The following is a 26,182-nucleotide window of genomic DNA, read 5'->3' as shown; positions in this document are numbered from 1 at the left end:
AAGGATCTTTCTCAAGATACACATATGAAATTAGTTCAGTCTGTATTCCTGCCCCTGATCCTCCAGCCCAAGTTTCAGCTCCATAAAGCAGTCTGCTTCGTACACAAGCATTAGACATTTCACTAGCCATGTGGCAGCCATGAGTTTGGGGTTTGTCCAGCCTCTTGGCTGAAGCTTTCTAAATGCCAGGGCAAGCGACCAATACAAGCTGATATCTCCTCATCAAGCTTCATTTCACCTCAGCCGTTGACCCAGTCGGTCTTGGTCTGGATTTTTCAATTCAGTGTTTGGTTGAAGTTGCTGCTTTCTTGCTGCCTCCCTTGAGTTATTGTTACTGTCTATCACAGGCTGACAGTGACTCCAAATTCTTCTGGACGGTGTTTAGAATTGGATGCAGACCACCAGCTGAATGCATTCTCAAAGCTGCATCTTCAGTAAACAGCAGTTCATGTGTCAGAACATGTCTACACATTTGTACACTTCCAGTTCCAATTCTTTTCCCGCAACGAGTGGTTCACTATGACAGTCCTTTGTTTGTTTCCGTAGCTAGTTATTCCTGGAACAGGTCACTAGTATGTTGCCAGGGGGTGTAGCTTGAGGGGCACCACTCTTCATCAAATGTGGCTGACCAGGAGTCTCTCCCACTTTTACCACCAACCATTGGCTGGAAGGATTTGCAGGTGGACACTGAACCTATTTGGCCGTGTTGTGAACACACCTTCCTTGGCCATCAAGTCCTGGGGTGGGACTTGAACCTGGAGCTTCTGGCTCAGAGGCAAGGATGCGACCTATTGCACCACATATTTGTATATTTGTACATAGGGCAGTGGTAACAGTGCAATGATAGTAATGGTGCTTCAAATTGAAAGCTTGTCTCTTAATGAAGTATTTCAAATCATTGGAAAGAGAATTCTCGATTTCCCCAAGCCCACTGATATTCCAGTTGATTCTAAGAGGTTGTGCAGTATATCGATAGTCTGATTATGCCAGACAAAAACTCATTCCTTCAAGGGATCCCGCTCTGATCCACCCAGGAGTCAGGCTGAGCCCTGACAAGGTTCATTCTGTAAAGTGAATTGGCTTTGCAGTGATGCTGCAGTCACAGTAAGAATTCGGTCTGAGCGTTTGACTCCTCCAAAGCCAGAACTCAACTCCACCCTGTTCAGTGTAGATAGGAATTGATCTGGTATTTAGAAAATAAAATCTTTCATTACGGTCGACTGAGATGGAGTTGATGTACTTGGTGACCGCTTTCGTGGCCTCGGAGATGGCGTGTTTGGCCAGTTGCCCCGGCAGCTTGAGGCAGACGGTGCTCTGGATTCCCCGGGCTAAGATAGCTTGTCGCTTGTGGGTGAGGTGCGAGGTCTTTTAGACGATGCGCTGGGTAATGTCGATCATGAAGGAGTTCATGAGGCTCATGGCCTTGGAGGAGATCCGGGCTGAAGGGTCGATACCCGATACACACAGGTGGAGTAGCTCTTCTTGCGGGCTTTCCTCCGCTTCTTGGACAGTTTCTTGGTGATTTTAGGCAGTGGCTGCTTGAATGCCTGGCCCGTAACCAGCTTAGGCCTTCCGCCCCACTTCAACCGGCACCGGGGACTAACTGAACACCAGACCTGGAGACTTTTGTGCAGCTAATTAGGATAGGTGGACAAAAGTTTGGTCAAAATGTCTTGAAGGAGATTGAGAGATGGAGCGGTTTAGGAGAAAGTTCTATAGCTTAGGGCCTAAACAGGTAAAGGCACGGCTGCCAATGATGAGGTGAAGGGCATCAGGGATACACAAGAGGAAGTGGAGAATCCATAGAACCCATACAATACAGGAGGAGGCCATTCAGTCCATCAAGTCTGCATCGATCCTCTGAAAGAGCACCCTGAGCTAGGCCCACTCCCCCACCCTATTCCCGTAACCCGACCTAACATGCACATCTTTGGATGCTAAGGGGCACTAAGCCTGCCAATCCACCTAACCTGCACATCTTTGAACTGTGGGAGGAAACCTGAGCTCCCAGAGGAACAACACGCAGAGATGAGGAGAACATGAAAACTCCACACAGGCAGTCACCCAAGGCCAGAATTGAACGTGGGTCCCTGGAGCTGTGAGGCAGCAATACAAACCACTGAACCACTGTGCCACCTAAAGAAACACAGTGGTCATGCAGGGGTGGAGGAGTATATAGAGGGATGGAGCAAAGCCATTGTGTCATTTGAACATGAGAATGAACATTTGAAATTGGAGGTGTTGGAGGATTTGAAAGCCAATGCAGGTCAGTGCACAGTGCAGAAAAGAACTTGGTGTGAGATAGGGTTTTGAAAGTGCTAAAGTACAAGGATAGTAGAAGATAGATGGGGTGGGGAGTTGAATGGTCTCCTCCTGCTCATATAATTGTGCAGCATAAAATCCCAGCATAAAACCAAGTATTGATCTTCTACACAAGTTGTGACCCTCAGGGGAATGACGGGTTTCTGTGAATGGGTGGGAGGAAAAGACGGAGGGCTGCAGTAATACCACATCACAAACCCATTCACTGCATTACTACCTACTCAATTCACCTTCCATCGCACTGCATCCTGGTTGTGAGGTGCCATCCAGTTCAATAGATTCAGAAAGTTGCTCTGCCTGGTCCCTTCAGACCTGGTCTCCCTTTAGAGATTACGAGTTTGGAGGAACTGGGAATGACCTGGATGATCCTGGTAGAATCCTAGCACCACCTTTTCCACACCCCCACGTGAAATCTACATTAGAGCCTGGTAGAAACAGAAATCCAGGACACCTACATTGGTTAATGTCCCCCAATAGAAACAAATAATGCTGGAGTCTGACTTCCTGACATGTCGTGCCTTCTTCCCCATTGCAATATTGTTATTATGGCCTCGTACACAAGGGAATCTTGCACAATAAAACTCGCCCTTGAAGAATGCATTCTTATTTATGGTGCGATCAGTTTACTCTTAAACGTATTATTCCCAAGAAGCAATCCAACAACCCAAGAGAGTGCCGTGCACTTCAAACTCCAGCTTTCCATCACTAAAGGCTCTGCTCATTTTAATCCTCTGCTTTGCCAACTCAGCCAGAGATAATATTCCCTTGCAGCAAGCCAACATCCAAACACAAACACATTCTGAGCATCATCAGCCAGTAATTTCTTTTTAAAATTTTGAGTACCCAATTATTTTTTTCCAATTAAGGGGCAATTTAGCATGGCCAATCCACCTACCCTGCACATCTTTGAGTTGTGGGGGTGAGTCACGGGGAGAATGTGCAAACTCCACACGGACAGTGACCCAGAGCCGGGAGCGAAACTGGGACCTTGGCGCCATAAGGCAGCAGTGCTAACCACTGCTTCACCGTGCTGCCCATCATCGGCCAGTAATTACTGCAGGGCAGTCAGCACAGAGCAATCTTCTGCTGCTGCATCTTTCCACAGCCAAAGACTACCCCCCTGTGATGATTGTAGTGGAGTGCAAACTCCCACTACAGCCCTTCTCTGTATCCCACCTGCTCCACCCTAACTCACCCTGGAGTTCCGCAGGATTCAAAGATTAATCAAGGGCACTGCTGCAAGCTAGCTGGGATGAAAGTCATGGAGGCATTAAAATGGCTTTTTTTAAAACTCAAACTGTATTTGTAAAAAACTATTCAAGCACTTTATTTTGAACAAGTTATAAAAATATTGGACATGGGAAAAATGGTGTTTGATTCTACAGTCACGAATCACCCAAAGGCAACTAAGCGTATATCTGCTTTCCAATTAGCTGTGGGAAGATGGTGCAAGGTAAAGATGAACGTGTCAGGCACCCAAAGGCGGAGCCAATGGCAATGTATCCTAGCTGCAAAGGGGTAGTGGCAAGTTAAATGAGTGGGCAGGAAATTGGCAGGTAGAATATAATGTGGAGAAATGTGAGATTGTCCACTTTGGCAGTGTCATGTGAGAGCACCTTTAAGAAATGGATGTTTAAGCAATGTACCTTTAAGAAAATAGTGATGTCAGAGAGTGGGTGGAGCTGAGCTCACTTCTGCTTTTTGGGAGTTTTAGTTTCAGTTTGAAGAAAGCTTGGGTGTGGCTGTTGTTGGTCGTTCTGGGTGAGTGTGCTTAACACTCAATTTGGCTCTGTTTCTTTACTTAGCTCTGGAGTCGCCAGGTATCGTTAAGATACCGCCACAAGTTCAAGGTGAAGTTCAAAGCAATAAAACCATACACCAATTTGTAAGTTCAAACAACTGAGTTTATTATAATACAATTATAACTACCCATGCACACGCTAAAAGGATTAAACTTATTCCTACTGCTAAATAAACTAATACTTATCTCGAAGGAACTGCCGGGTCAGGGAACAAGGCCTCTTGCTCTGCTCTGGTCTGCAGACTTCAGGTTGGTATAAGTTAAAAGGGGTCAGGAGTGTCTATCTCTGGTAGCGATCGTTGTGAGACACTTACTTGCTGGCGGCTGCTGTCCGAACCTCCTCCTCTCTCTCCTTCAGGGTCTTCTTGGCAAAAGCTGGTCGAGGTGCTGGTCCACGGAGGAATGCTGGTCAAGGAGAGAGGAGGGCTGGACGAGAAGACTGAACCATGTGTGGGACCTGTCTTTTATAGGTCCGAGGGATCCGCGCCCCTTTGGGCGGACTCCCTTACCTGCTTGGAATCGATTGGGTCTCTTCCCAATCGATATGTTTGAATCCCCCCAATACTGAGGCTGTTCCTTTGCAACTGGGCGGGCTTTCAGGCTCTTTGTTTTCGACCCTGTTGGTGCCTGAGTGTCTGGTATCCTTTACAATGTTGCAGTTGCTTCCCCATTTGTGTCCATTGTATCTGGAATCATTCCATTAACGTGCTAATTATCCCGGTGATTGCCTCATTAGTATGCGGAATGTTCGTTTCGGTGCTGTCTGCTTTCTTAGCAGACAGAATCCACACCTGCTTGGTGCAGCCTTCTGGCGCTGCAAACATTGTCCATTTTATCCTATATGCTTTGCGTTCCTCCATTTTGTATTCAGGGAAATGGCCAACTTCGGTGGCTACATTCCCTCCTTGTGATCCTCATGAGAAATCATGAAGGATCACCTAACTACGGTGTCTTTGGGTCCCCTGACCTCAGCGAGTTCCATGGCTTTTATTCTTTCCTCAACTATGGCAAAAAAAAATTTAACTAACAGTTTCTGATTGGCGCTATGTCAAAGGGGACATGCATTACCAATTCGAATTGGGAAACTATAACTATCTCAATAAACTATTCTCATCTCACATTTAAAACATCCTATAACATTCTAAACCCTTACTCATTCATACAACAGCATCTTTACATTTCATTTTCTGACTCGGCAGTCGAGCCCAGAACATTATAATACATCCGCAATAATCTTTATTTACAGATCGTATCAAAATTAAATCTTTTATTATACATCAAGGGGTTGGGGGGGATTGGTGGAATCCGAAAATGGGGGATTGTACTTTGTACACTGTTGAGGCCCGCGAGCGGTGGGCTCTCCTTCTCCATTTCCTCATCCTGAGGGTCTGGACTATGATACATAGGACTGCAATCACCAAAAGTGATTCTATTACATATGACAAGGAGTACCATGTCAGAAATTTGGTACACCAGGTCGGGGTACTGTTACCATTGACTGGGCTGGGGGTGGTCTGGGTTTGGGAGAAGTTAGCAAACGTTGTACTGTGGGAAAGGGGGCCCGCATCCATGCGCAACCACACAGATGCCACAATAGCTAAAACCATAGCAATTCGAGTGCTCTTCATCTTCTCTTCTCTTTCTTTCTCTTCTCTTCTGGGGTCTCACTGTGCTGTTGCTTCGGTTCCTTTCCTGAACGTCCGAAAGCTAAGGGGATCAAGCATATTATCTGTTAGTGTTCAGCTTAATATCTTGACTTTAAGTATATCTGTCCTATTGTTCCAATTTTCCCTTTATAATGGTCACTTCCATGTGACTCCTTCATTTTTTTTTCAAAAACGGATTTAGGACCAGACATATACTTATCTTAAACCAGTGCGAGCCGTCTCGCAGAGTGTTGAAATTTACCATCCCAAAATGTTCTTGGATGTAAATAGCATATGGAGTGGCGGCCGAAGAGCTACCTTAAACAAAAATGAAACCAAGGTTTAGAAACGAAAAGGTCGAATGAGTTGCGTATGTGCCGCGACGGGTAAGAGTTGTATGGGATCCCCGGGTAGGGCGTGCTGTGCTGTACCCGAGCTTAGCTGACCAAAGGGGGGTCCTCAGACAGGGCGGGTCCTCAATGCCGTTTCTCCACTGCCTGAGCAACCTGAAATGAACGGGCAAGAATGTAGTCGTAGTGGAATTGCAGCCTCTATTCCCAGAATAGAGGGGCACCTAAAAAAAGGAGAGGAGCCAAGATGCTCCTTGTGAAAAGTTGAGCTGGGCTCCAGACATTTCAGATGTGTCAAGATCTCAGAAATATCTGCGGACAAACTAACACGCATGTGAGGTGTTCACAAGCTTTTCAGCTGAAAAGTAAGTGGCCAATCTCCAAATCAAACATTTAACATACAAACAAACAAACATACGTGCAGGTTCCATCAGAAAGGACAGCGCTTCTCTCAAGCGGTTCCTCTTTTTACATCATCTGGACACCTCACTTCTCTTCACTGCGAACAGGGTCGCAAGTCGGGAGTCAGACATCAAGTCATCCTCTTCTCCCGGATCCCATACCCTTGTATGGATCAGGCATGCAATCTTTGCATTGTGTGACCGGGGGTCACTCTCGTCATTGCGGACAAGTCTCCAAGAATTGTCCCTGTTCCAAATCGTGGGGTCTAAAATTGAAGGAGCGTTTTCGGGGTCGTCAGTGTTGGGTGTTGGATTTTTAATGTAGGTGATCTCCATGGGGTCACTGGAGTCGGGGTCGTAGTCACTGAAGTGGGGGCTGTAGGGTGGAGTGCTGTGGCTGTTCTCAGTCTCACTGTCACTGTCTCTGCTGTGGCAGCTTGTGGGCGTTCCGGGGCGTGGTCTGAAGTCAGTGGGCGGAGTCGAGGTCGAGTCCGATGAGGAACTGGTCTGTGAGGGGGAGGGTGGAAATGTGTCTCTTGTGGGCGGGCGAGGTGTTCTGCTGCATCCAGCAGGACATGGTGCGTGTGGTTTGACTGTGTTCCATAAGCCTTTAGCTGGTTAATATGAAACCACGCAGTCTTACCGTTTGGGTATTTTATTCTGTATACTGAGGGGCTGATTTTGTCCGAAATTGAGTACGGGCCGGAAAATTTAGGAGCCAAAAATGTGCTGGGGTTATAAACAGATAGCATAACCTGTTGCCCAACCTGAAATTCTGTGGGGTGTACATTCTTGTTGAAACAAGCCCTGCTCTGTTTCCGTCTTTTTCCCAATTTTACTGCGGCTGCTAACTGTGCAGACCTTACAGTCTTAACTAATTCTTTGACTGCTTTCTCGTGTGTGAGGGCCGTCACTTCTGGGCTGGTCATGTCCAGTCCTAAAAGGAATTCTGATCCTTTCATAGGGCGTCCGGTCATGAGTGTGTGTGGAGTGAATCCTGTAGATGATGAAACTGCATTTCGGATGAACATTAGTGCGAATGGGAGCACTGAATCCCAAATTGAATTGTTCTCCTGTACCATCTTCCTACGGGTCGATTTTAGGGTCCGATTCATGCGTTCTACTATCCCGCTTGACTGGGGGTGATACGCAATGTGAAAATTCTGTTTTATTCCGAATATGGTCAGGACGTTCTTCATGACCCGTCCTGTAAAATGAGATCCCTGATCTGACTCTATACTTCTGGGGTGACCCCATCTTGTAAAGATGTGGTGGGTCAGGATCTTTGCAGCTGTCTTTGCTGTGTTGGTGCGTGAAGGGAATGCCTCTACCCATTTGGTAAAGGTAGCTATGACCACCAGAACATATTTATAGCCATTCCTGCAAGGGGGCAATGGTCCTATAAAATCGATCTGGAGGTTTGTCCAGGGGCCATTAACGGGGCGAGTGTGGCTGAGTTGTGCCTTCTTTGAATACCTCTCCGGGTTATTCTGCGCACAAATCAAACACTTCTCTATGTAGTGGGTGACATCTTGTCTTAAGTTGGGCCACCAACAGAGTTGTCTAAGGTGTGTTGTGGTAGAGTCGATCCCTTGGTGTCCATGACCGTCATGGAATACGGCAAACATTTGATTCCTGTCCTGTTCAGGAACCACATGCAATTTATCTTTTATGATCACACCATCATGTGTGGTCAAAGCGTGTTTGAATCTATCGTACTGGGCCACAAAGTTTCCTTTAAAAATCTCCCAGAGATTTTCGTCCTGCTTCTGTGCCTGTACTAAATCTTTGATTTCTGTCTGTGAGACCTGAACTGCACTCACAGGGGCGCTAGCTGGTGCGCTAGCTGGGGGTGTCCAAAAGTGACCTCGCCTGGAACCTGCTTTTGCCAGTGCGTCGGCTTTTACATTTCCAGGGGGGGATGACCTATGGTGATTTCTAACTTTAATAATGCCATATGTCCTATCCTTTGCCTTCTTTAGGATATGGCGGAGTAATGGGGCTGATGGAAGGGGCTTCCCGTCTGCGGAGACAAAACCTCTTGTCTTCCACAGGGGTAGAAAGTCTGTTAAACTGTTACAGTCATATAAACTGTCCGAGTATATGTCTGCTGGGCTGGGGAACGAATCTGGGTGGTCCACTATATATGCAATGGCCGCGAGCTCTGCTGCCTGCGCGCCTAAGTGACCTGGTAATTTTGATGCGATCTCTTCTAGTGCGCGACCCTGCACATCCTCAACATAAATCCCGCATCCAGTGATGCGTTCTCCATCTAAAACTGTGGATGAACCGTCCACATATATTTTCAATGGGGCACACGTGTCTGTGCGCTGGGGGCTCTGGCTTGAATTCCCTATCTTCCTGGGGGGGGGCGTCTTTGCAATGAAGGGTCCTGTGTTGTGTAGGGGTGCAACAATCTCGCATTCATGGGGTTGTCCTGGATATTGGAGGTTGTCCGCTAAAAATGTGTGTGTTTTGGTCCGTTTAACTGTTATGTCCCGTCCTTGTAACAGTAGTATCCACCTAGCTGCTCTTATCTGGCTCACTGAACCGTCCTTCAGTCGTCCGTCTAAAAGTAACTGTGTGGGGGTGTGCTCGGTCAAAATGGTGATGGGATTAAGTCCGGTAATGTACGAGAAGTACTGAACTGCCCAAAAAACTGCTAGTAGGTGCCTCTCGCAGGCTGAAAATCCTTGTTCTACGGGGTCTAAAAGTCGTGAGGCATAAGCCACGGGTCGTAGCTGCTCGCACCGTTCCTGAAGGAGCACGGCCGAGAGGGTCAGATCGGTGCTAGCTACCTCTATTGCATAGGGGGAGAGTTGGTCTGGAACTTGTAGCGCGGGTGCTGCGCTAAGGGCCTTTTTAAACTCTTCCACAGCCTCTGTATGCTGCGGAAGCCATTCCCAATGGGCTCCTTTCTTAAGGAGGTCTGAGAGTGGGGCTGCCTTTGTCGCAAAACCATCGATATGGTTCCGACAATACCCAACCAGTCCTAAAAATGACCGGAGGGCTGAAACATTCTGGGGAAGGGGCAATTTGACAATCGATTCAATTCTTTTGAACTCGATCTCGCGTTTGCCGTGCGTGATGACTGTACCCAAATACATCACTTGATTCTCTAATATTTGGGCCTTTCTGGGGTTAACAACATCCAATGTCTTGTAAAATTTCCAGGAGCTCGGCCAGAAGCGTGATGTGCTCTGACTTGGTGTCTGTCTGCAGTAATAGGTCGTCCACATACTGTACCAGACATTCGGGTCGGGGAAATTTTGCTCATCCATTTGCCAGCTGTCGGTGGAAAATGGAGGGTGAATTGTGGAATCCTTGTGGGAGGCATGTCCACGTATACTGCTGTCCTTTAAATGTGACGGCAAATTTGTACTGGCACGCTTTTGCCAATGGGATTGACCAGAAGCCATTGCTCATGTCCAATACCGTGAAATATTTGGAGTGGAGTCCCTGCTTGAGCATGGTCTCGGGACTTGTTGCTACCATGGGGGCTACTGCTGGGGTTACTTTGTTGAGTTCCTGATAATCTATGGTCAGACGCCATGATCCGTCGGGCTTCCTCACTGGCCAAATAGGTGCATTATTAGTTGAGGCTACTGTCCTAAGTACACCCTGCTCTAATAAGCTCTCTATAACTTTTCCAATTTCTCCCTCTGCTTCTAGGGGAAATCGGTACTGTCTCTGTGGTCTGGGGTCAGGTCCAGTAACTTGAACTTGTCCAGTCATTCTGCCGCAGTCGTGCCGGTGACTGGCAAATGCTGTCCTGTGTCGGTTCAAAACTGCCCTAACCTGTTTGTCCGTGCTAAGCGTGGTCGGGTCAAAACAATAGTCGCCTACTGCGCTAATCCTGTTTGCATACTCTCCTACTGTGAGAGTTGCGGGTGCTCTGTCCGATTTTGCCATTCTGCAGACACACTGATTGACTGGATCAAACGACAGGCTGTGGGCATTCATAAAATCAATACCCAGTATGTGTTCTGCTGTGCGGGGCAGATTAACTAACACCACGGGGTGTCTGGCGGAGATGTTCCCTAGCTGAATTGATACAGGGGCTGTAATGTGTCCCTGCTGTGAGTGACCTGTAAATCCGCTGAGTGTAATTGTGGATGTGGTGGGCCACGTGTCTGCCTGTGCTGTGGTGGTGGAATTAATGGTAGTGCGGGACCCTCCTGAGTCCCAAAGTAATTCTATGGGCTTCCCTCTAATTTTTGCTGTGACCACCGGTCTTCCGGATTAGTCCCAGAGGGTGTCACAGACCCAAGTGGGGGAGCCCGAACACCGTCAGTCCATTCCGTCCACATTGGTCTGTCCTGACTGCGTCTCTATACTGTGGAAAGGCTTAGCTTTGTTCCTGTTCAGAGTGCCTGTCTGCTGGCCTCTCTGAGATCTCTGTGGGCCGTTGCATTCCCTTGCAAAATGCCCTAACTGTCCGCAGTTGTAACATTCCTGCGACATCTGTGGGGGGCTGTTCTTTCCTTCATTTACCCATGCGGGGTTTTGGTGCGCTCTTACTGCCTTTATATCTGCTGCAGCCTGAGCTTCTGGGGTCTTTACTTTAACCTTGCCTTGGACGGATTGTTCCCAAGCACGGGACAATCTTTTCAAAACCCATTTTTCATTATGGGCCTCTTCTGAGGGGTCATAACTGCTGCAGACATTCTGTCCTGCATCTGTGGCGTGGGAGATTATGGTGTGGGTCCTGTGATGATATGATCTGCATACTCGTCTGCCATTGGGCCAGAACGTCGGCTTACCATTGGCCCTGGTCGGTCATGTGCCTCTCGACCGATTGGCCGAGAGGCTGAGTTAACCACGCCTCTATTAACGAGGTATAAATGCTCAAACGCCTGACGATCGTCCCTTTCTACTGTAGACGATCGCAGAGCTGTGTTCTAGTTAATTAAAGCCAGACTTTGGTAAATCACTCGCCTCGCGTGCAATCGATAGTACATCAGGTCCATTTAACCATATTATCGCGGGTTAAATGTGCTCGGTCTAAATCGCCAAAAACGGCAGTGAAATGAATACACAGCCTTCCTGCGAATGCTGTGGGATGCTTTGTCCTCTTCTGCCTACACTTATTTAGGCCTTCGACTGGGTCCCCTCTATTGCACCCTATCGCGTCTAAAATAGCTGTATGCATCTCCTCTAGTGTGCCTCCTCCAACGTTCTGCGGGTCGGGGAGGGCTGCTACAACCGATGAGTCTAAACTCAACACTGTGAGCTTCACTTGCTCTCGCTCATCCAGACCGTACATGGTAGCCTTTTGCTTAACTTTTGCGAAAAATTGGTGGGGGTCTGCAGTGGGGAGGAACGGGGTGATTTTCTCACACGCGTCCCTTAGTTGTGTTACGGTTAAGGGGGTGGTGTAGGTGATGTCGGGTGCGCCTTCTGTGGTTGCCTTTCTTTGGGTGGTGACTGGGTTCATTGGTGCGGTAACTATCTGATCTGTGGGGGGTTGGGGTGCTTTCCTTTTCTGTTGCGCTGCTGGCGCACATGTTCCCTGAACATAGCGCTGCGCAGTTTCGCTCAATTCCTGCCAGTCTGGGGCATTTTCCTCATCTATTCTGTACGGAAAGCAGAGATTGCAGCTGCGCAATCTGCTTCCTACATTTCGCATGGTCTACGGTGCTTTGCCGTTGCTCAGTGGTGGCAGCATGGAGTGCTCTTAAAGCTGCCTTTAGGTCAGAGCATTGCCTTTGCAGTGCCTTTACCTGCTTCTCTGAATTTTCCCTTATCAGAACTGCTCGCTGCACATCCTGATAGGCTTTCTCATACTGTGTTTGGGAACTGCTCAGATGGGCTAGACAAGACTGATGTGCCCTCTTGGCATCATCCACCTCTCTATCCTTCTCTGCCAGCTTCCTTCTTAACTCTAGGTTTTCCTTTTCGATGTCCCTGACATCCACTTTGCTCATCCTATTCCTTTCCTCTAATTCTTTGCGGAGCGTCCGAACGACCTCCTCTGTGCCTCGCAATTGTGCCAAGAAGGACACAATTGCCATCGGCTTGCGTGCTTTTCCTAAACTCTTCTTGTGAATTTGAGAAAGGTTCTCCCACCAAGTATGTCCTATACCCCCGGGACCTGTCTCCTCATTCACACAAAACTCACTCCAAAGGGGCCATCCTTTCCCTTTGAGGTACTTCCTGAGTTCCAGCTCCCATACGGGACACTGGCCTACTCTGCTACTGCTGGTCGCTGCGACCACGAACTGCTCTGAGTTCATGAGGCGTTCCATTGCCTGCATGGCCATTTCCTCTTTCTCTCTTTAATTTGGAACAAGGGATAATAAGGTAATGCTTTTAAAATACGGGTACGGCTTTCGCTATGTTCCAATTATAAAACTCCCGACAGTTTGACGCAACAAAAATCTCTCGGTTTAACCTTACAACCCTGTTAGTTACGCATGCAAAAACACACTTCCGAATTATGACTATTGATTTGAACTCCTTGAACACTTGTGGTTTTTCCTTTTCCCAATTGGATTTCCAATTCAAATTTCTGGGTTCTCTCGGAGTGGGGGGGGGGGGGGCACTCCTAATCGAGTCCCGGCGGAGTCGCCAGTAAATGTTGGTCGTTCTGGGTGAGTGTGCTTAACACTCAATTTGGCTCTGTTTCTTTACTTAGCTCTGGAGTCGCCAGGTATCGTTAAGATACCGCCACAAGTTCAAGGTGAAGTTCAAAGCAATAAAACCATACACCAATTTGTAAGTTCAAACAACTGAGTTTATTATAATACAATTATAATAACTACCCATGCACACGCTAAAAGGATTAAACTTATTCCTACCGCTAAATAAACTAATACTTATCTCGAAGGAACTGCCGGGTCAGGAAACAAGGCCTCTTGCTCTGCTCTGGTCTGCAGACTTCAGGTTGGTATAAGTTAAAAGGGGTCAGGAATGTCTATCTCTGGTAGCGATCGCTGTGAGACACTTACTTGCTGGCGGCTGCTGTCCGAACCTCTCTCTCTCTCCTTCAGGGTCTTCTTGGCAAAAGCTGGTCGAGGTGCTGGTCCACGGAGGAATGCTGGTCAAGGAGAGAGGAAGGCTGGACGAGAAGACTGAACCATGTGTGGGACCTGTTTTTTATAGGTCCCAGGGATCCGCACTCCTTTGGGCGGACTCCCTTACCTGCTTGGAATTGATTGGGTCTCTTCCCAATCGATATGTTTGAATCCCCCCAATACTGAGGCTGTTCCTTTGCAACTGGGCGGGCCTTCAGGCTCTTTGTTTTCGAACCCTGTTGGTGCCTGAGTGTCTGGTATCCTTTACAATGTTGCAGTTACTTCCCCATTTGTGTCCATTGTATCTGGAATTGTTCCATTAACATGCTAATTATCCTGGTGATTGCCTCATTAGTATGCGGAATGTTCGTTTCGGTGCTGTCTGCTTTCTTAGCAGACAGAATCCACACCTGCTTGGTGCAGCCTTCTGGCGCTGCAAACATTGTCCATTTTATCCTATATGCTTTGCGTTCCTCCATTTTGTATTCAGGGAAATGGCCAACTTCGGTGGCTACACTGTTAGCTGTATTGCTGGTGATCTCTGGCATGAAGGACTATCTCTTAATCCTTTGGTGAAATCGGAATTGTAAAAAGGTCTAAGTATTGAATATAAATCTAATGTGCTTCTGTTTGAAGGATTTGTTAAGTCATTTGGATGTGTAAAGGAACAGTTTGCAAGATTGGGTAGTGTATTATTTTCAGGGTTATCTTTGAAGTAAGGGCTGTTAATGTTTATTTAAAAGGTTAATTTGAGTTCATTGAATAAACATTATTTTGTTTTAAAGACCACCTGTCCATAATTGTAATACTAAACCTGGGGAAGAAGCCGTGTGCTTCAAAAGCAACAATCCATTAAAGGTGGGAGTTGGTTGAACTCCATGGTACATTTTGTTGTTCTGAAAACACCTCTCCCACAACAGCAGGAATAATAGAGAAGCAGAATATTATTTAAATGGAGAGAGATTGCAAGATGCCGAGTACAAAGGGATCTGGGTGCTCTTGTACATGAATCACAAAAGGTCTCCTCTTGGCCTTCTCTTCATGGAGAACGATCCCAACATCTCCAATCTATCCTCATAACTGAAGTTTCTCATCCCTGGAAGCAATCTTGTAAACTTCTTATGTGGTCACATCCTTACTATAATGTGGCGCCCAGAACTGCAAAAAAAATTCCAGCTGAGGTCTAACTAATGTCTTGTATAAATTCAGCATAATCTCCTTGCTGTTGTCGTCTGTGCCCCTAGTAATAAAGCCCAGAATACTGTATGCTTTATTAACTGCTCTCTTCACCTGTCCTGCCACTATCAATGATCCTTGCACATGTACACCCAGGTACCTCTGCTCCAGCATCCATTTAATAACTTCACCCTTCATTTTATATTGTCTCTCCATTTTCTTCCTACCAAAATGCATCACCTCACTTCACTGCTGTGAAGTTCAGCTGCTACCTATCTGCACACTCAACTAACTTGTCTATGTCTTTTTGAAGTTCTACACTGTCCTCTTCACAGTTTACAATACTTCCAAGTGTTGTGTCATTCCCAAAATCAAAATTGCCCCAGATCATTATTATATATCAGGAAAAGCAAAGGTCCCAATAGTGACCTCAGCGGACTGTTTCCTATTACTCAGCCAATTTTGAATCCGCATAGCTAGTCCATTCCATGGGACAGTTGAGTCTCGTGTCGGAGCACAACCTAAGAATTGGGACATGGAATTTGAAACTGTTCACTCGGAGGTTCCAGGAATCCCAGAAATGAAACTTGAAACCAGTAGGCTATGTGCTTTTAATAGTCCATTCCTGCCCCAAACCACAGGAATACATACCTCCTGTGGGTTAGAGATTGCCCACAGGGACGTGATCAGGAGGTTCATGCATTGCAAATGTGGCATCACATAATACATGCAGTGTAGCTTTTTAACGATGTGGATGATACACACAGCATCAATGACTGGATTCAGGTAATGTATCCTCACAATTTATCACATCGATCCCCAGCAGCCCAACAGTGACATCGCCAGTAAACAAAACTGTTTTTCAGTTAATCGCAACACCTTTTGAAGAGATGTGTTTTAATACTTTGTCTTACCGTAGTAAAGCTATTTGCCAGCTTTCTAACCTGAAACAATTTGAAAACAAATCCCCTTTGAGTCTGTGCACATGACTGTTGTAAAGTATGAGGAAAGGAATGCAAGCAATATTGATGCCGCCTGCAGCAATATCTGAGTGGCAATTCTCTGAATCATTACTACTCTATTAGAAGATAGAGCTGAAGGAGGGGGGAATGTGGATGAGGACATGAGCAGTCCCATATCTTATCGAGACATGACAATGTTACACACTCAAGTACACAGTCTGGTCAGTTCAGGATTTCACACGTCAGCTCAAATGTCACTGGTACCACTTAAGAGGGAACCTGACCCTATAGATTGTGTAGTTCGCCCTTGTAGTGGGCAGTTGGTAGACAGGAAATAGATGGGGGAGGCATTTGTATTTACAGTAGCCCTCCTATTGACGCATCCCTTCATTCACTGTATATTGCAAAGACATGTTTATCCTAGACTTCCTTGGTAAGCATGCCTATGTAATTTGAAATTCCCTGTGTCTATTTGTGAGCTGCTGCTCCACACCTGAGGAGATCGCCTTCTATTTTCCTCATTATCTGTTAGTCTTCCTGACCTCCTGCCCCTTTGGTACTCTGTCCCTGAACCACCCCTTCATCATTCATTGAAGTGCTTCCCTTAACCCCTCTGCCTCTCCTCCTTCAAGACACAGTTCACAACCAAACTCTTTGACTAAGTCTTCAGTTAGCTGTCATACTGTCTCCTTACAATGCTGCGTGTGAAACCTTATTTGAGAATACTCCTGTGAAGCTCCTTGGGGCATTTTGATATGTTGGGGGTGCTTCAGAAATGCACGTTTCTGGAGTGACATTTAACCATCCGTCCAGAGGTGAGAGTGCGGTCATCTGAATCACAGGTTCGTAATGTTCGGGTGAAGCCATTCAGAATTGAAATGTGGGAGTATTGTTTCACTCCCAGGTGAGTGGAAATCTGGAACTCTCTCCTAAAAGTGCTGAGTCAACTTCCCTCCCACCTTCCCCTCAGCAGTGAGGGTTGGGGGGGCCAGGGAAAACAATTTAAAGGGACTGTGTGCCGATAGAAGTGAGCCATACAGAACATAGCAGCAACAACTCTTATTTATACATACAATGTTTTGCATTTTAATAAGATATACGTGCTTCACAGAAGCATTGTGAAGCAAGGTTTGACAGTAACTCACAAGCTATATTGGGCCAGATGACCAAAGCTTGATCAAAGAAGCACACTTACAAGTGTGTCTTAAAGGAGGGGAGAAGCAGAAAGGTACTGTGAGGGCATTCCAGAGCTTTAGGCCTCGGCAATTCAAGACACAGTAGAACTCAAGAGGCCCGAATTAGATGAACACAGGTATCTTCGAGGTTGTGGAGAATCATAGAATTTACAGTGCAGAAGGAGGCCATTCGGCCCATCGAGTCTGCACCGGCTCCTGGAAAGAGCACCCTACCCAAGGTTAACACCTCCACCCTATCCCCATAACCCAGTAACCCCACCCAACACTAAGGGCAATTTTGGACACTGAGGGCAATTTATCATGGCCAAGCCACCTAACCTGCACATCTTTGGACTGTGGGAGGAAACCGGAGCACCCGGAGGAAACCCACGCACACACGGGGAGGATGTGCAGACTCCGCACAGACAGTGACCCAAGCCGGAATCGAACCTGGGACCCTGGAGCTGTTAAGCGATTGTGCTATCCGCAATGCTACCGTACTGAAGGAGGAGATTATAGAGATAGTCAGGGCTGACAGTTTGGAGGGATTTATGGGTGGCATGGTGGCTCAGTGGTTAGCACTGCTGCCTCACCGCCAGGGACCTGGGTTCAAATCCGGTCATGGGTCACTGTCTGTGTAGAGTTTTTAAAAAATAAATTTAGAGCACACAATTAATTTTTTCCAATTAAGGGGCAGTTTAGCGTGGCCAATCCACTTAGCCTGCACATCTTTGGGTTGTAGAAGCGAAACCCATGCAAACACAGGGAGAATGTGCAAGCTCCACATGGACAGTGACCCAGAGCCAGGATCAAACCTGGGACCTCGGCGCCGTGAGGCAGCAGTGCTACCACAGTGCCACCGTGCTGCCCTCTGTCTGTGTAGAGTTAACACATTCTCTCTATGCCTGTGTGGGTTACCTCCGGGTGCTCTGGTTTGGTTTCCTTCCATAGTCCAAAGATGTGCGGGTTTGATGATGCTAAATTACCCCTTAGTGTCCAAAGATGTACAGGTTATGGGGTTACGGGGATAGGACATGGTGGATGGTTAGAGTGCTCATTCGAGGGGTCAGTGTAGACCCGATGGGCCGAATGACCCTCCTTCTGCACTTCGGGGATCTATGATTTGAAAATGAGGATGAGAATTTTGAAACCAAGAAGTTGCTTGGCCATGAAGATGCATGAGAAGAGAGTGGGACTTGGGGACTGAGAGTTAGGATACAGACAGCAATGATAGCCTCAGGTTTACAGAGGGTGAAATCTGGAAGTCTAGCCAGGACTGGATTAGGCCATTAGAGTTAAAGAATGAGAGTTCCATCAGCAGCTGAGCTGAGGAAGTGGAAATAGCTGTTCTCGGTCAAGGTGTGAATAAGAGGTTGGAAGCTCATCTTAAAGTTAAACATTTTATTTATTTTTATTAATTTATGGGATGGAGACCTCACTATCTGGACAGCATTTGTTGTCCACCTCAAATTGCCCTTGAGTTGGGTGGCTTGCGAGACCAATTCAGAGGGCAGTTAAGACTCCACCGCTTTGTTGTGTGTCTGGAGTCATATGTAGGCCAGACCAGGTAAGAATGACAGATTTATTTCTCTAAAGGCCATTAGATATGTTTTCGGGTGGCACTGTGGTTAGCACTGCTGCCGTACATGCCGAGGACCCGGGTTCCATCCCGGGTCATTGTCCATGTGGAGCTTGCACGTTCTCCTCCTGTTTGCTTGGGTCTCACCCCCACAACCCAAAGATGTGCAGGGTAGGTGGATTGGCCACGATAAATTGCCCCTTAAAATAAAAAGATATGGGGCTGGATTCTCCGCCGGTGGGATACTCCGTTTTGCCGGCAGCCTGGGGCGTTTCCCGACGGCGTGGGGCTGCCCCACAATGGGAAACCCCATTGACCAGCCGGCGTAACGGAGCATCCCGCCGGCGGGATGAAACACAAATGTGCTGCGGCAGGGCGGAGAATCCAGCCCATGATATCAAGTTTGAGTGTGACTGGTTCCATCTGAACTTTTGCCAGTGTTATGACACCCTGGGTGAGTGCCAGCCCCATGGACCCCACACAAGTTAATTCACCAATAATTTATGTATTTTCCTGAGATCTTTAAGCCTTGACTTCTCCAATGAGTTACAGGCATCAGGTTTATAAGTAAAACATTAACAAACTGCTGTTTATTTATAACAAGATATTTATAACAAGGGCAGCATGGTAGTGTTTTGTTACCTGTCTGGTAGGTAACATGTGCTACTCAAATCTTGGTGAGTGATCAGGTATTCTGAATCCCGATGAAGAAGATTCGAACTCTTCCGGGAGTAACAAAAGGTTTATTGAGTAACTACAACAATATTTACATGAGTTCTCTACTTTAACTTTGATACTAATAATAAGGTTAACAAGATCTAACTGTGGTAACTATATATAACTCCACTGGCTATCTAAACTAGTCTGATGTTGCTTTGATCACTGTGCACCCAAGCGAGAGAGAGAGAGACCCAATGTGGCTGCCCTGGTCCGGCCCTCTAGTCATCATGTGGTGCTACTTATTACACATTAACTCCTCGTGTACATGCACACATAGAGATCACTACAGGTAGCACAGTGGGTAGCACTGTTCTTTCACAGCTCCAGGGTCCCAGGTTCGATTCCCGGCTTGGGTCACTGTCTGTGTGGAGTCTGCATGTTCTTCCTGTGTCTGCGTGGGTTTCCTCCGGGTGCTCCGGTTTCCTCCCACAAGTCCCGAAAAGTCTGCTGTTAGGTAATTTTGAAATTCTGAATTCTCCCTCTGTGTACCCGAACAGGCGCCGGAATGTGGCAATTAGGGGCTTTTCACAGTAACTTCATTACAGTGTTATTGTAAGCCTGCTTGTGACAATAAAGATTATAAAAAAAAGAAAAAAATCTGAATTTATAATGGAAATAATGGAACAATGGTCTACTAGTCTACCTATTCTCAAAACCCCGTCCCACCCTCCACCCAGACACACACAAGACAAACATACAATGGGGGCAGGGAAAGGATTAAAAATAACAGTGATTAAAAGGGTAAGAGAGATTTCAGGATCTCTACTGCGAGATTGAGGTCCTTGTAGGCAGTGATCACTTCAGAATGCGAGGTGTTGCAAACCATCAGTGAGTTTGAGTCATTTAAGGACTACCATCCATTAGCACTCCTCGACTGTAGGTCTTCCTCTGGGGAATCGCCTTCACACAGGAGATTCAGGTCTGTGCAATTCTATCATGCAACCATCGGATGAAATCTGAGTCTCCCAAGATATTACTGCAGTTTTCTATCTGAGAGTTTACAGCAGATTTTCTATCCAGTCTGCTGGCTGCTCACGTTAGATTTTGTGAGGTGCTGCGAGCTGGGTTGATCCCAGGAGCGGGGTCTAGCAGTTTCTTTTTAAAAAATAAATTTAGAGTACCCAATTTTTTTTTTCCAATTAAGGGGCAATTTAGCATGGCCAATCCATCCAACCTGTACATCTTTGGGTTGTGGGGGTGAAACCCACGCAGACACGGGGAGAATGTGCAAACTCCACACGGACAGTGGCCCGGGGCCGGGATTGAACCCAGGTCCTCGGCGCCGTGAGCTATCAGTGCTAACCACTGTGCCACCATGCTGCCCGGCAGCAGTGCCAACCACTGTGCCACCATGCTGCCCTGTCTCCCAGTTTATTTCGACCATATTGCACCACGGCGAGCTGCTTTTCAGGCGCAGCGTGACTGTTCGATCGCATCCGTCATCACGGGCTATGCCACAGACCATACTGAATCTGAGGAACCTGCCAGATCAGTCCACAAAGTAGCTTGTTGGGTTGGCGGGGGGAGGGGCATTTTCAGTCCAAAACCAAAAGACCTGTGATTTTAAAACCAGCCAGCAGGACAGGCATTAAATGAGAAACACAAAATAGATCAGGATTTAGCAAGTTCCTTACAACAGGAAGAGGGATGGAGATTGCAACGGAATTTGGAATGAGAACAGAAAACAAATGCTTCAGCCCTCCCAATATTTGATTGGAGGAAATTTGTACTCATCCAGTACCCGCTGTTGGGTGTTCGTGCTGATGATTTAGCAACAGTGGAGTAGGGCGAGATGGTGGTGAGGCAAGAGCTCAGTGCTGTCCAGCAATGCCTTGATTTTAAAATTCTCACCCTTATGTGCATATCCCTCCCTTGTCTCGCCCCTCCCCACCTTTGTAATCTTCAATCCTTCGAGACCTCTGCCGGCCTCCAGTTGTGGATCCTTGCTCGTCGCCATTTTTGTTTGCCCCATCGTTGGTGACTGTGACTTCAGCTGCCCGAGCCATCATTCCGGAATCCATTCCTTAAATCTGTGTCTCAACATCTCTCCTTTATGCTGCTGCTTCAAACATACCCTTGATGTGGAGATGTCGGCGTTGGACTGGGGTGAGCACAGTAAGAAGCCTTACAACACCAGGTTAAAGTCCAACAGGTTTGATTCAAACACGAGCTTTCGGAGCGCAGCTCCTTCCTCAGGTGAATGGCGAGGTATGTTCCAGAAACATTTATATAGACAAAGTCAGAGATGCTGGACACTGCTTGGAATGCAGGCATTTGCAGGTAATCAAATCATTACAGATCCAGGGAGAGGGGTAATCACAGGTTAAAGAGGTGTAAATTGTCTCAAGCCCGAACAGTTGGTAGGATTTTGCAAGTCCAGGCCTGATGGTGGGGGGTGGATGTAATGCGACATGAATCCAAGATCCCTGTTGAGGCCGCACTCATGCGTGCGGAACTTAGCTATAAGTTTTTGCTCGGCAATTCTGCGTTGTCGCGTGTCCTGAAGGCCGCCTTGGAGAACGCTTACCCGGAGATCAGAGGCTGAATGCCCTTGACTGCTGAAGTGTTCCCCGACTGGAAGGGAACATTCCTGCCTGGTGATTGTTGCACAATGCCCGTTCATTCGTTGTCGCAGTGTCTGCATGGTCTCGCCAATGTACCACGCTTCGGGACATCCTTTTCTGCAGCGTAAGAGGTAGACTACATTGGTTGAGTCGCACGAGCATGTGTCGCGTACCTGGTGGGTGGTGTTACCACGTGTAATGGTGGTATCCGAGTTGATGATCTGGCATGTCTTGCAGAAATTGCCCTGGCAGGGTTGTGTGGTGTCGTGGTCGCTGTTCTGAAGGCTGGGTAATTTGCTGCAAACAATGGTTTGTTTGAGGTTGCGCGGTTGTTTGAAGGCCAGTAGTGGGGGTGTGGGGATGACCTTGGCAAGATGTTCATCTTCATTGATGATGTGTGGAGCATCATGAGGTTGTCTGTGGGTTTGCGGTAAAGCGAAGTGCTAAGGTGACCGTCCTTGATGGAGATGAGTGTGTCCAAGAATGCAACAGAATTTGGCGAATAGTCCATGGTGAGTCTGATGGTGGGATGGAATTTATTGATCTCATCGTGTAGTCGTTTCAGTGATTCTTCACTGTGGGTCCAAAGGAAAAAAATGTCATCGATGTATCTGGTGTATAACATCGGTTGCAGGTCCTGTGTGGTGAGGAAGTCTTGTTCAAACTTGTGCATGAAGATGTTGGCATATTGAGGTGCAAATTTGGTCCCCATTGCTGTTCCATGCATCTGGGTGAAGAATTTGTTGTCAAAGGTGAAGACGTTGTGATCTAGAATGAAGCGGATGAGTTGCAGAATTGCGTCTGGTGATTGGCAGTTGTCGGTGTTGAGGACTGAGGCTGTTGCAGCAATGCCGTCGTCATGGGGGATGCTGGTGTAGAGTGCCGAGACATCCATTGTGACGAGGAATGTTCCTGGTTCAACTGATCCATGGGTGCTGAGTTTCTGGAGGAAGTCCGTCGTGTCGCGACAGAAGCTGGGTGTACCTTGTACGATGGGTTTCAAGATGCCCTCAATGTGGCAAGCCCACAGACAACCTCACAATGCTCCACTTCTCCAGCTTTCACCCGAAACACATTAAAGAAGCCATCCCCTATGGACAAGCCCTCTGTATACACAGGATCTGCTCAGACGAGGAGGAGCGTAACAGACACCTACAGATGCTGAAAGATGCTCTCGTACGAACGGGATATGGCGCTCGACTCATCGATCGACAGTTCCAACGCGCCACAGCAAAAAACCGCACCGACCTCCTCAGAAGACACACACGGGACACCACTGACAGAGTACCCTTCGTCGTCCAGTACTTTCCTGGGGCGGAGAAACTACGACATCTTCTTCGCAGCCTTCAACACATCATCAATGAAGATGAACATCTTGCCAAGGTCATCCCCACACCCCCACTACTGGCCTTCAAACAACCGCACAACCTCAAACAAACCATTGTTTGCAGCAAATTACCCAGCCTTCAGAACAGCGACCACGACACCACACAACCCTGCCAGGGCAATCTCTGCAAGACATACCAGATCATCGACTCGGATACCACCATTACACGTGGTAACACCACCCACCAGGTACGCGGCACATGCTCGTGCGACTCAACCAATGTAGTCTACCTCATACGCTGCAGGAAAGGATGTCCCGAAGCGTGGTACATTGGCGAGACCATGCAGACACTGCGACAACGAATGAACGGGCATCGTGCAACAATCACCAGGCAGGAATGTTCCCTTCCAGTCGGGGAACACTTCAGCAGTCAAGGGCATTCAGCCTCTGATCTCCAGGTAAGCGTTCTCCAAGGCGGCCTTCAGGACACGCGACAACGCAGAATTGCCGAGCAAAAACTTATAGCTAAGTTCCGCACGCATGAGTGCGGCCTCAACAGGGATCTTGGATTCATGTCGCATTACATCCACCCCCCACCATCAGGCCTGGACTTGCAAAATCCTACCAACTGTTCGGGCTTGAGACAATTTACACCTCTTTAACCTGTGATTATCCCTCTCCCTGGATCTATAATGATTTGATTACCTGCAAATGCCTGCATTCCAAGCAGTGTCCAGCATCTCTGACTTTGTCTATATAAATGTTTCTGGAACATACCTCGCCATTCACCTGAGGAAGGAGCTGCGCTCCGAAAGCTCGTGTTTGAATCAAACCTGTTGGACTTTAACCTGGTGTTGTAAGACTTTGTTGTGCAAACATACCCTGACACTTCTCCGAACATCTCGTCATGCGGCTCACTGTCACATCCTGTCTGCTGACACTCTTGTGAATTCCATAGAATCCTTGCAGAATTCCTGCAGAAGGAGGTCATTTGGCCCATTGAGTGTTCACTGATCATCTGAAAGAGCAACCTACCTAGGCCCACTCCTCCACCCTATTCCTGTAACCCCACCCAACCCACACATCTTTGAATTGTGGAAGGAAACCGGAGCATCCGGAGGAAAGTCACGCAGACACGGGGAGAATGTACAAACTCCACACAGTCACCTAAGGCTGGAATCGAATGCAGGTTCCTGGTATTGGGAGGCAGCAGTGCTAAACAGTGTGCCACCCCATGGGACATGTCAGCATGCTGAAGGTGCTATCCAAGTGCACATTGTTCTTTGTGTGGCGAAGGCATTGCTATTGCTTTGTGACCTGCTCACCTGAAGTTTTATAAATTAACGTTTTTTGGTGCTAAATAAATCTCCCTTCATCTCCCAAATGTGAAAATGGTCACCAACTGACTAAACAGCTGCCCTGCAGAAATCATTTGAAAAGAGCTTTTTATCTATATTTTATATATGTTTTTGCAGCTTAATATCATTCTAGTTACTGATTTATTTGTGTGATGGGCCTCAGTCTGAAAGTGAAGGTTTTAAGAGCGAGTTGCAATGCTGAATGCAGTACAGGAAGTGTAATTTCTGTCAGTTTTATGTTTAGTTTCCTTGAACAGTTTATGAAGTTCGCCTGGAGAATGGATCATGATCGTGACCTTGTGAGGAAACTCTGCAGATCCATACAGCCAGCATGTGTCAGATGAATTGTGTGGCTTGAAGAAGAAAGAGTAGAAATCTGTGGAAAATGAAGGGTGAAACTCTCTGAGGAAGGTTTTCTGTGCATTACGTGTAACATAAGTCTGAGCTTCTCCAAATATGGGCTTTCCATTTCATCCGAGCGAGGCCACGGGGGGGAATATGTATCTTCCCGTCTAATTCGCCTTTCACCTTTGGGAAACTGGACACTAGAATTACTCAGCAACTGAATTTGGTATCATTGTTCTGCTGATCTCTGATGGTTCTTTGTTTTAAAAATTGTTTTTTAAAATTTAGAGTACCCAATTAATGTTTTCCAATTAAGGGGCAATTTAGCAGGGCCAATTCACCTACCCTGCACATCTTTGGGTTGTGGGGGCGAAACCCACGCAAACACGGGGAGAATGTGGAAAATCCACATGGGCAGTGACCCAGAGCCGGGATCGAACCTGGGACCTCAGCGCCGTGAGGTTGCAGTGCTAACCACTGCACCGCCGTGCTGCCCTGATCTCTGATGGTTCTGGATGTGGCGCTATGTCAAGTTTTCTCGCTGTCATCGAGGATTTTTGGAGCTTTCCTTTCAACATATTTTTTTTTACAGGAGTCAATAAGATGATCTCGTCTTTTATTTGGGTGTGTAGGACCCCGCAGATCCGGAGGTTATTTTTTACAAAGGAAAGGACAATCAGGGGCCTTGCATTACCTAACCTGTTATATTATTGTTGGGATGCATATATTGCAAAGGTGCGGGTATGGTATGGAGGGGCTGCATCCGTGTGGAGGCGGATGGAGAGGACTGACTGTAAATGTATCAGCTTGAGGGCATTGATTACGTCTTCCTTCCATTTTTCCTAATGAAATGGACTGCTAATCCGGTGATAATAAGGGGACAATTTAGACACCAATTTGAACTGTGTGCCATGTCAATGTTAGTCCTAATCTGTGGGAAGCATCGTTTTGCGCCAGCAGTTTTTAGATTCGTCCTTCAGGGTTTGGAAGGAGGATGGGGTTGGAAAGGTTTGGGGATCTGTTTGTTGATGGTACGTTCCTGAGTTTTGATGAGTGGCTGGAGAGAGATAAGCCCTCAAGAGTGAACCAGTTTCGATATTACCAGGTACAAAGCTTTGCGCGCAAAGTGATTGCTTCCTTCTCATTGGCTCCCCCTCCCTCGTTGATGGACAAAGTTATTTCAGCAGCCTGGGCAGCACAGTTGAGCAGTGGTTAGCACAGCTGCCTCACGGCAGCACAGTAGCACAAGTGGACAGCACTGTGGCTTCACAGCGCCAGGATCCGAGGTTCGATTCCCTGCTGGGTCACTTTCTGTGTGAGTCTGCACGTTCTTCCCGTGTGTGTGTGGGTTTCCTCCGGGTGCTCCGGTTTCCTTCCACAGTCCAAAGACGTGCAGGTTAGGTGGATTTGCCATGATAAATTGCCCTTCGTGACCAAAAA

At 47.2% G+C, this 26,182-nt stretch overlaps 1 protein-coding gene across 2 annotated transcripts in view; it reads left to right on the top strand.

The window, feature by feature from the left end:
- shroom2a (shroom family member 2a) overlaps positions 1–26,182 on the top strand; it is a 334,620-nt gene that overhangs the window by 86,588 nt on the left and 221,850 nt on the right. The window lies entirely within an intron of this gene.

The sequence above is a fragment of the Scyliorhinus canicula genome, chromosome 7 (genome assembly GCF_902713615.1).
Source record: "Scyliorhinus canicula chromosome 7, sScyCan1.1, whole genome shotgun sequence".
NCBI lineage: Eukaryota > Metazoa > Chordata > Chondrichthyes > Carcharhiniformes > Scyliorhinidae > Scyliorhinus > Scyliorhinus canicula.
Note: the sequence above shows the minus strand (reverse complement) of the source record. Positions and strands in the feature narration are given on the sequence as shown.